Raw genomic sequence first — 12,056 nt, 5'->3', positions numbered from 1 at the left:
CATTCTTTAGAGATTCCAGTTGTGTTTTAGCTTAAGTTTGTCTCCTGTAGATAAAGAAGTAAGATTCCTGTCCCAGCAAGCATTAAGTCTTCCTACATAGTGGTGTTACATTTGCAAAGATCTCTTTTTGATTCATCTGCCCCTGGATCACCTGTAAGTACTTGTCAATGGTAAAATTTTATTACTCTGGGTATGTATCTCTAATTCAACAAGTAGGTTATGTAACCTCCATGTAATTGCTGAGGAGGGGAAGTGTGTGTTCAATGTCATAGATACAGGGAGGAGAAGGAGGCTGTTTGCATATGAACTTCTTATACAGCTGCTGAAACAGAAGGAAGCAATTAAGACTCTCAGGTGTGGAGCCAAGAATTCAAACCCCTAGAAGTGGAGCTTCTGGGGGAGAGATTAAGGATGAGAACCAGTACATTAAAGTGAAAAAGGAGGCAAGAAGAGAACATAAATACTACAGAATAATGATCTCTAAAGAGATGTGTTTGCTATCCCCATTTTACAAGTGAGAAATGAGAGGTAGAGCAGAGATGTGTTAATTTCATGCAAACTCACATTGCTTAACGGTTGGGCCAGGAAATAAACTCAGATCCTTAGCATGCCAATGACCACAGTTCATGCCACAGTTATCCCATGCCTGACAATAGTAATGAAATCACTGCTCAAGAGCAATTCCATATCCTCACCCTCAAACATGTATATTAGGACGACTTAGTCAGAGACATCACCTTTTAGAAGCAGCTTTTATCTCAGGCAATGTAGCAGGCAATGAATGGATGCTACAGCGCCTTTCGCACCACAAGATGTTAAAGAAAATAAGGGATATATTTAAAACCTGATGCCTCATTTTCATAATAACCATGAATATGTCCCCTAAAAATTTTTATATATAATAAATTAAGATCAGAGATTAGGAGAGATCATAGCACAAATCATGGCGTAGCTTGGTTTTCTTTCCCTGTGAACTATAAACAGTATTCATAATGTCACTGGGATGTTGGAGACTGTATCAAACACAAAGGTGAAGAGTTTCTGTTCCCTTAAAAGTGGGTATTTTCTTAGTAGCTTTAAAAGCTAAAAATGAGCTGGGGAGGTTGCTCAGTGGTAAGAGCACCTGCTGTTTTGCTGGATTGGTTCCCAGCATCCACACCAGACCCCTCAATACCACCTGCAAGTCCAGTTCCTGGAGGTCCAACACCCCCTTTCTGTCTTCCATGGACAACTACACGCACATGCACATACATCACATGCATAAATGAATAATGAATACATATTTAAAATACAAGCGAAAAACTGGCATTGTACGTACAGAGCCCGTTCCCCAACACTGTAAACATGCAAACAAAAATCCTAAAAGGAAGGCATGGACCTCTTATGTACATGTTTTATGCTTCCTCAATTTTCCACAGACTTTTGGGGGTGCTAATTTACCAAAAAGGTTTTGCTTCTGTCTTGTTACCTGTGAAGAAAGAGCATGGTATGAGAAGACCCAAAATAAACCAAGATCTCTGCTAAATAGTGCAACTGAACTTGGCAAGCCTCCATGCCAGCCACCACTTGGAAAAGTTCAGAAAACTGTAACATAGCTATTCGTCTGAATGGCTGCCCTGGCCCCAGAATGCATAGGCTGAAATCCTCACCTTCAAGGTGATGGTATTAGGAGGTGAGGACTTTGAAAGATGATTAAATCATGAGACTGGTCCCCTCGGGCAGGCTCCTTTACAACAATGTTCTTACAAAAAAGGCCAAGAGGGACTTCCTGGTACATCTGCCACACAAGGGCATAGAGGATGGGGTCTTTTCAGAGACTTAATTTACCTGTGCCTTACTTAATATTGGACTTCATGATCCCCACAGCCATGAGAAATAAACTCCTGTTCTGTAAAAGCTACCAAGTGTTCTGGAACTTTGTTAGAGAAACCCAGAACATCTTTCAGAGGGTGTCCTGTACCTCTTGAGAACTAGAAAACCTCAGTCTATAACCTGGTCTCACTGAACTGAAATCTGCAATTAATCAAAATTCCAGTTTATTCACCATATGCATTTTCAAGCTTAAAGAACTCTCCATGATGCCTGTGAGTAAAGGAGGGTCTATTGGGACAACAAGCCAAGGATCAGTTTAGTTTTCCTGTTGTTCTCATGTCCGGCAGATGGGAAGAGCGTGGCATGATGCTCGACACAGGCACTCAATTGACACTTGCTCATGAGTATATGCCAGTCAGTAGTGATCTGGGTACCGAGAAAGGAAAGTTCAAGAACAATTTAGCCATCCTCACTTGCCTTAGTAGGCTTGATCTCCTCTGGTGGCCTCAGTCTAAGATCACCATCTATTTCCTCTCCCAGTAAATTGATGCCATTAAGAGCACAAAACATTTCTAGAAGGCATGAGTTGGGACAAGGGCAGTGCTGAATGTTTCAAACACTATAATGGGCATCTGTTTCGGGGAACTCCAACCTTTAATTGTTTGCTTGTTTGTTTGTTTGTGTTTTGCTTTGTAATAATGTAGCATCTCCCTTCCTGTGATGATGCAGAAAGCCACTTTCCTGCATATTTTAGGGTAAAGTGGAACAACCCATGATCTCCAGGGCCAGGTCATTCTGAAAGTTCTTTTCCTTGGCCCCCATTTGGAACCTATGACCCAGTACCCAGAACTGAGATTCAGTCCAAGGACTTGTGCTAGAACTATAGAATTCTGAATAAAGAGCTACTCTTTTGAGAGTGTGTGTATCTGTGTGTGTGTGTGTGTGTGTGTGTGTGTGTGTGTGTGTGTGTGATATGTGCAACATTCATGTGTGAGAGTGCAGGTACAAGCACTCCACAGCATGTAGATGTCAGGTGTTGGTCCTTGGCTCATCCCTGTTTCTTTGCCAGCCTACCTGGTCTGCGACTTCCCAGGCATTCTCCGGTCTATAGGAACTATAGAAGCATTAGGCTTGCAGACGCCTGGTTATACATGGTTAGGAGGTTTGAACTCATGTCCTCACACTTGCATTACCAATCAATTTAGCCATGGAACAATCTCTTCAGTGGCCTTGAGTTACTTTCTCATCAGATTTGCTAGCCTAGTAGGATATACAATTGAAGCCAGGTGCTGTTTGCCATCCTCGCCAACACATGAAGAGAGTCTCCTTGAGAATAAAGCCAACCCAAAGAAAAGCAGTGCCAAAAGCTGGAGAGGAGGCAGATTTAAATACATGCATTAAACATTTCTGTCCAACAGTACATAAAGGCAGCTTTGTACTCAAGGTCTCTGGTGTATGAATTGATAAATTCCCCTTTTTATTTCAGTTGGTTTGATTTAGATATTTCATGCCCTGCCACTGTTGACTTCCTGGCAGGACACATAAATGTTTTCCATTAAGTCCTCAAGCACATCCTGAATCAAATGCCATTAGTGTACCCATTTTCAAGATTGGAGACTTTGAAAGGTTAAATCAAATTATTTGCTCAATAACATATACCTGAAAAAATGGTCTCACAATATCTCATTACAAAGATTTACATTTCATCAGACTATTTTAAGTAGTATTTACTGTTTGGAATTACTAAACTCTGCATTTGGAAAATATCAGAAGGAAATGAGTATTCTAGAAACTCACTCTAATGATCTTTTCCCTGTGAAAGCATGTCCCCGGAGGAGTACACGAATGACTGGCCCATTGATAACTCCCCATAACTGGACCTCTTTGAATTCACTTTTTTACAGAACCCATCTTAATTCAGTCCATGCTATAATAGGTTGCAGGTTTATGGTTACAGTCATAGGTAATTTACCAAGGTCAAAGCCAGCAAAGGGTAAACTTGGGAATAAAATCCTTCTTGGTTTCATGGTTCCTCCTCCAGTGTTTTTCTATTTCCCAATAGTGATACCCCTCCAGTACCTTTTTCCTAGAGCCAATTAAATTTTCTTCAATAAAAGAATCATAGTATCTTTCACATTAATCTTTTTTTTTTCATATTCATGATGGAAAACTACCTTCAGAGCTTAAGTCATCTAGTTAAAAGTCATGGGAATGACCTATTGATGTTAGAAATTTGTTACAAAAGAAGGCAAAGTCTACTGTCGGGTTTTGCAGTCATAGCACTGACCCCAACTACACATAAATCTAAATCTCAGGAGTTCTGTAGAGTGCCTGGGCCTGAAAAGAGTCACACCAAACAAAACAATCTTTATAGGGTGAAATTCACTTAAAAAAAAAAACTAAATGGCATATAATGATATGGATAATAAAGGACCCCCACAGATTTATGGTTGAAGGCTTGGTCTCCAGATGGTGGTACTATCTGGAGAGAAGGCAAAGACTCTGGGAGGGCCTAGATGGATGACAGTCACTATGCGCCTTGGAAGGCTATCTTGTCCCTGACCCCTCCCTAACTCTCTCCTTCCTACCTAGAGTTCTCCCTTATATCCTCTTCTCCATAGTGTTTTACCTGAACACATGGCCAATGGAGCCAGGAAACACAGACTGACTTTTCTTAAACCAAAGTAAGTTCCTCCCCTTTTTAAATTGCTTATCTCAAGTGTTTGCTACAAAGACAAAAAGAGTGACACATTGTGACCTTGTTGTTCCTGGAGTAACAGAGAGCTCAGGCAGGGAAATGAGAAGAGAGAGTCACTGCTACTATGGAAAGGCAAAATGGGTAGAGAATTCTGCAGAAGTGTGCCATTCAGGAAAATGCAATCTTACCAGTGCAAAGCACTCGTGTTCCCCACACGTTTCTGTGGGTTGTCTACTCTACTCCAGCCCCGCTTCTCTCCCTGATGCCTAGCTGCCACACTGAATCTTCATCTGCTTTGCTCTCTGGTGAAGTTGGTTGGAACTACATGAAAAAACTCAAAGCTCATCTGCCTCCTCAGTGTCTGTAGGAAAAACTTAATTGCCTACTGCGTCCCTCCTCCTTGGAAAATTCCAATTTCCCTCGCTAATGTAGGCAGAGCAACTAATAAAACATATGTATAAGAACATTTTCTCTGGCCTAGAAAGATGGCTTGGTAATTAAGAGCACTTGCTACTCTGGCAGAGGACCTGACTCAGTCCCTATCCCCTCCATGGTGGCTCATAAATGTCTGCAACCACACACACACACACACACACACACACACACACACCTTTTTGAAGCAATCAATCCTGTTCTTTGCAACAATATAGAAGGTCCTGGACATTAAGCAATGGGGAAGAAGCTAGATACACACAGGCAAATATGTGATTCATTTTATATGCAGAATCTTGAGCAAGTCAATCACACAGAAATACAATAAAAAGGTGGTTACAAGGATGGGGAGATTCAAGGCTACAAAGCTGCAGTTATAAAGGATAAGATGAACTCCAGGAGGACTGATGTCAATAGTATTGTGTTTGATACTGGAAATGTGCTAAGAGGGCAGATTTTAGGTGCTCTTATCACAATACATTAAAAAGGAAATTATATGAGGTGATGGATATGCTAGCTTGCTTAACTACTAGTATTTCACTTTGTATATGACTGTCAGAACACTGTTTTATAACACAGATAGTATATACAATTTTTAAAAATAAGCTCTACAGCAATCTTAATGTCGGGAGTCTTTCTCCAAGCATCACACATTAGGTTTATGGTATTCGTGTATTTATTAGTGATGTGACCTTGATCTCTTTGCAAACCGTGTTTTAGGCAGCATATTCTTATGGTACCACAAGACGCACTGGACCATCCTTTATCTTCTGTTTCTTTGTCTTTTGTCTCTGTCTTCAGCCCTAAAATCTCCCATTGCTGCTATGAGCCATGGTTCCTTTCACTGGAGAATCAATGGCACTTAGAAATCAAGAACGGTGCTTCCTTGTATTACTATGGAGATGCCATTGCCTCTAAGCCTGGAAGCAGACAGAACTAAGAGAGGCATTATTCATCTAACCTGTTGTACTGGTTAGTTGTCAACTTTACACAAGCTAGAATAAGCTTGAAAGAAGAAGGAACTGTCCCCATCAGACTAACCTATGGGCAAGTCTGCAAAGCTTTTTTTTTTTTTTTTAGGACTGCTGATTGATAGAGGATGGCCCAGCCCACTGTGGACAATACCACATCTGGACAAGCAGTCCTGGAGTATGGAAACTATCAGGCTGAGCAAGCCATGAAATGCTAGTGAAGCAGCTTTGATACATTGTTACCGTCTGAGGGTGGGCTTTTCAAGGATGCTGCTGTCTTTGAGTCACCCATGCTTCTTGGTTCACCAAGATGGATGGGGTTGAATGAGTTCTTTGTTTTGTCCTCTGTGCCCTATGTAGGTTGATTGCATATCTGTTCCCATCTCTCCTGGAAAAAAATCATGTCACGTAATATGTAGCTAGTAGTTTATGCTAATAACTCATATTCCAATCCAACACTTCAGTATTTGCTTTAGTTTTTGTGCTTCTATTATTTATAAATTATTTCTCTCATGGTAGAGACCTTAATTATTATTGTCTATAGCATATTTACCTATCTGTTCAATGTTAGTGTGCTCCTTAGTACCGGGCCTTTTAAAAATGTGCTTACTGACAGTTTTACAGAATTTTTGCATTGTATCTTTAACTTTACAACACACTGTTTCCCAAAATCAGTTCATTCAGGGTGAATACATTGTTCATTTACCCATGTTAGTGTTTCTGATCCATCTTGTATTCTGGGTACATCCAAGTTGCCTTTAATAGACTATTAACAGACTATTAATAGACTATTATTATTTTGGCTATTATTTTGGCTATTATTGGCTCAAAGATCTACTGTTCTTATGTTGATACTGAAATATCATCTGTGCTTTAGCCCTGAATGCCTTTTCCAATCCTTACTTCATTTCCAACCTTGCTTTCATCCCAAATAGGTGTCCAGTTTCTGTAATTTCTGCTTTACTCTTCCTGAATCTCTTCTGCATACTCTCTCTCTCTCTCTCTCTCTCTCTCTCTCTCTCTCTCTCTCTCTCTCTCATTCTTTGTTCCTAATTTAAGGGTGGCCTATTACAAACACCCATTTTTATTTTGCTTTCTAATAAAGCCACATGTATTGGGAATTAGCAGTGAATTAGAAAAGTAGGACTATGTTGTATTATCTCAATCAGTTAAATTCTTTTTTTCTCCTACAACGTTCAATACGTGATAGCTTTGAATTAGAGAAAATAAATTTCAATATAATATGTTCCAGCCAAGCACACTGTTCAGTCATAACCCTTTAAAGTGTTCTTATTTTACTTCCTTCTATATTTCTGGCAGAAAAGCAAATATTTCTGACCAGACCACAGACTCGTAGACTCTGGGCAGTGTTTGCCATTGTTAAGCTCAGATTTCCTTGAAGGCCAGCAGACCTGACGTCTGCCATGAAGTCAAGCAAATTGCCTTTCCATTTCCACAGTTGGAAACTATGCATGGTGAGAGAGGGAAAAAGCTAGAAATGGCCGGCTGTGTTTAGTTTGGACCAGCCATGCAAAAGTGAGGGTGCCCAGCATGAGTTCTGCTTGAAGGAAGGTCTGAAAGCCTGGCTCTGGTGTGTGCCTCAGAAACCTACCTATTTCACTTTGACTACAGCTCAGCTACATAAGCCAAACGGCTCTGCGTTGGCCCCTCTTGAGTCAGATCAATCTCCACCTAATCAAGTATATGAAGTTGAGAAGAACAAGGGAGCGATTGAGCATCCGAAACCCAGCTGTTAATTTTGGCCTTTGGGAACAGCAACAAATGGGTTTCAGAGTGTTTGCTTAATCATGTTTCATTGGTACTTTTTGTGGCTAGTAGGAATTCGAGTAAAGAGAAAGGTCTTTTCTATTGTCAATATGAAGAATTTATACCTACCCAATGCCAACTTTTAAATTTGGGATTTTTCAAATTGCTTTTATAAAAAAGAAAATAATTACCCAGAGGAGTCATGCCAGTGAACACTGACAAAGATTGATTTGTTGGAGTATTTAGAAAGCCAATTCTGTGTTGGGTCATCCATTTAAATGATCCTTTTGTGTTCCTAATGCAATGTTTCAAAACTTAATGGTCTATCTACATTCAGAAAGATTAACAACTAGAAAAGCACTTCTTGAGGAAGAGCAAAAATATTTTAAACATTACGGAATTTAAACCAGAACTGGAAATACTACATTCTCACGCACTTCCATCAGAAACAGAGGAAGTCCTCCTACCCAGTGTCAGAAGCCAGAGAAGCAAATTACTGACATATCACCTATGTTCCATTTTCCTTTTGTATGTAAATGCCTTGTCAACCTGTTTTAAGACACCTATGTGTCTTTAAGACACCTGGAACAGTGTGTGTGTGTGTGTGTGTGTGTGTGTGTGTGTGTGTGTGTGTATGCGTGTACATGTGTGCTTGTATACACAGAAATATCTGTGAAACATTTAAAACAATCTCAAAGGCTTTGATTGAACCTAGTTTTGAAATCTGCTTTTACAAGAAGGGCTACCCTTAAGGAACACCTCGGACAGGTAGCCTACAAGGAGATACTAGAGTAACCCAACACCCCCATTCTACAAACAAAACCATTGAGGCCATAAAATTGCTTTCACTTATTTAAAAATTATCATTAGAAATTCACCCTTCTTATAGTAGGCATTGGGATTTTATCTTTATACTCTAACAGAAAGACTGGGTCAGTGGCAGAAACAGGGGTATGAGAATTTGGTTATTTCCTGAATCAGTTCAGTTTTTGTTATCACTACAAACTCAGTAATGTTGATGAAAAAGATACAATAACATCGGTAAAGTGTTCAGAGACTAAGTGCTGGGGAGATGGCTAAGGGGTGAGGAATGCAAACTGCTCTTTCAGAGGACCCAAGTTTACTTCCTTGCACTCATGGCAATGGCCCATACACTCCTGTAACTCTAGCTCCAGGGCATCTGATGCCCTCTTCTGGCCCCCACAGGCAACACACTCATATGCACATGTACACACACAGAGAGAAACAATTCCCATAATACGTATGTAAAATTTTAAATCTTTTTAAGTGTACAGACTGGAGGAATACTATTGAAGTAGATTTTACCAGGAAAGAGTCATGGCTATTTGCCTTTAATGTTACAGAGAGCATGGATAATTTCATGAGTAAAATATATCAATTTTAAATGCTCATGTTTTGTAAGGATGGAAAAATTTAGTCTAATTCACCCTAGACTCTGCCCTAGCAGTGAGTAGGTGAAAGGTCATGCTTGACTGTTTACAACAGGGTGGGTTACTGACAGCACCTGTGAGTGAATGAGAACAGGAAATGAGATGCGCCACGCTACCCAGAAGCCCAGAAGCCCTAGCAAAAGCAGACTTCCTGGGCAAAGCATGGGCTTGGATAGTTCAAACTGATTGGTCCACACTGGATGCTATTGAGATGATTGGTTTGTAATGCACGGGCTTTGTTGAAACCCTATAAAAAGCTGTCTGAACCCTGTACCCAGGGTTCCCAGCCTCCATACCCCACATGGAGTGTGGCCGCAGGGCCCCAGTGCACTGGAATATAAAATACCTCATGCTTTTGCATCAAGACCGCTTCTCGTGAGTGATTTGTGGAGGGGGGCGCCTTTCCTGAGCTGGGGAGTGAAGATCCATATTCTCCACGGGTCTTACAGTTTCATATTTTCCTTGAGCTTTTACAAGGTCTGTTAGAATATTTATAGTTATAATTCCCTCCCTTCTTTCTCCTTTAAAAGGTTCAGGGATTGCATTGAATTGTTGGTAACTAGAACACAATTGTGCCTTAACAATGTTGCACTTCTAAAACCCACATTGGATCCAAACTAGTGTGACAGCAAAGTTCTACACAGCTTGCCTCTGCTTGTGCTGATTAAAGCAAGCTTGTACAATCTTCTAAACATGTATTGTTTTATTTCACATTGTTGGGGAAAGTGATACAATGTCAATGCTCAGCAGAGTTCCAGCTTTCCATTGGGAGTTCATGTGTTCAACATGGACTTTAAGAGCAAAGAAAACCTCAAGGTGGAGACCTGGAGATAATAAACCTCTAAGATATGCCAGGACAGGGTTCCTGAGCAAAAGCTGACAGTTTGAGATTAATTTAAATCCCAAGGTTAATAGGTGGTCTCACTGTTGCTAAATTGGAAATCTGGACCTCAGTAAACCTCACTATCAAGATCTCTGGTACAATTCCTTTGTTAACACAAAAGATTAACTGTGTCAGATTCCATTGTGTGAATGAATAGAGAATCACAATGACATAGTTTCCAAGTGAATTCTTAAGAAAATGTTAAAGAATTTTATAGGAAATTATTAGTTTTTAATATCTACCATTTCAGTTGTAGACTCAATTGGAGGTGTTCAGTGTGAATTTCCCAGGCATACTAATAACAGTATTAACATTTGATTTCATATTAACTTAATAGATGATACAATATATTAGAATAAATATTAGACTTCAAACTGCTTCACTCATTCCAATTAAATTTTCACTTATATTAGATAGACTTTGGATGGAATTTCATACCAACTTTTAAGAAGAGCAAAAGCATAAAAATTTATTCCATTGGATGTTGTAAAGTTTGCATATTTATTCAGACATTCTTAACCTTGCATGCCTGCTAGAAGTGGTGTAGAAATTGTTCTTGAACAGGCTTTCTCATTAGATTTTGGCAACTTTATATCAGTCCCAGTCAGAACCCTGAACAGCAAAGGCAAACTTGGAAGACATTTTTCATCTAAATATTTCAGTCTCCAATGAGACTATTTCTCAAAGCTACTGGAGGGTCATGGGGATCCTTTTTTTTTTCCTGGTTTCTTCTTCAACAAAAGCTTTCATTATCCAAATTCATGATGGGAAAAAATGGTATCTCTCAAAGTGTGCTTTATTTGTAGAAGGGCAGTAGGGGGGAAAAGAAAAATAAAACAAAACAAAAAAGTCTTTGGTTGAATTTCAGGTCCAGAAAACAATCTTGTTAAACACTTTGGCCATCCAAGTGCAATTTAAAGATCCCATGGCAATATTCAAAGGGAATAAGGATTAGTCTCAAATCCTGGCCAATATCAATAAAACCGTTTCTAATTTCCACAGTCCCATTGAGCTACTGTCAAGAACCTAATGGCTTTCTCCATTAGCACACGTAGTTTGTCACTAGGAGTGTTTAACTCATTACTTTGTAAAGCACTTTAAAGTGCTTTAAAATACCCCAAGTCTGAAAACTGCTCTTTCAAAACACTGCCATGCTGTTCTGCACCACATCCGAACAACCCACCTTGCCCACCTGAAATAACACCAATGATCCTTGGACTGGGCCTCAGAAAAACCTTTTCTTCCTTCACCAATCCCAAATAAAATGCATGGCACCACACAGAGTGCTTACAACCCATATCTAATTAACATGCTATAGCTTAGATGTGGTTGGAAAATGGCCTTGACTGCTATCAGGCACCTCCTTGACTACAGACACACAGAAATCAGGACTGAGTTTTAATTCATCTCTCCCAGAGCCAGTCACAATATCTTCAAACACAGCTGCTATACAGATATTTGGCATAGAATTGTCACTTATTGATCCTTTCCAATACCTTTTCTATTTACCTATCTATTATCTGTCTATCTAGCTATCTATCTACATATATGCCTATCTGTCTGTCTTTCATATATGACGATCCTGAATGGGGCATCAAGAGTAAAGAAATAAATTTCAAAAAATGAAAGTCAATAAATATAAAAATGTCCCCCAGAGTTCTTAATGTTGAGAAATGTTAATACAATCAAAGCCATGTAGCCATATAGAGAGAGTTTCATGGAACAGATGGATCCCTGGATGATAGACACCTGAGGTAAGTCACTAATGATGAGTGCATGATAACAAGAACAAGAAGAGAAAAGGTATCCCACATAGAGAAACTAACCTTAACCAAAGCTGGCTGTGCAGATAATTCTAAGTACTTGGTATAATCAGAGCAGCATTCTCTATGGAAGTAGACCATCCCAAAGTCCTAGAGGATTATTTTAAAATTTGATGGAAATTTTTCCTGTTACAGTGACTGATAGGCACTACTTACCTAGAAACAATGAAGGGCCAGGGACACTAATGTGTTACCATCACGGAGTACAGTGAAAAATTT

This window comes from Phodopus roborovskii, unplaced genomic scaffold (genome assembly GCF_943737965.1).
Source record: "Phodopus roborovskii unplaced genomic scaffold, PHOROB, whole genome shotgun sequence".
Lineage (NCBI taxonomy): Eukaryota > Metazoa > Chordata > Mammalia > Rodentia > Cricetidae > Phodopus > Phodopus roborovskii.
This window is presented reverse-complemented; position numbering follows the sequence as displayed.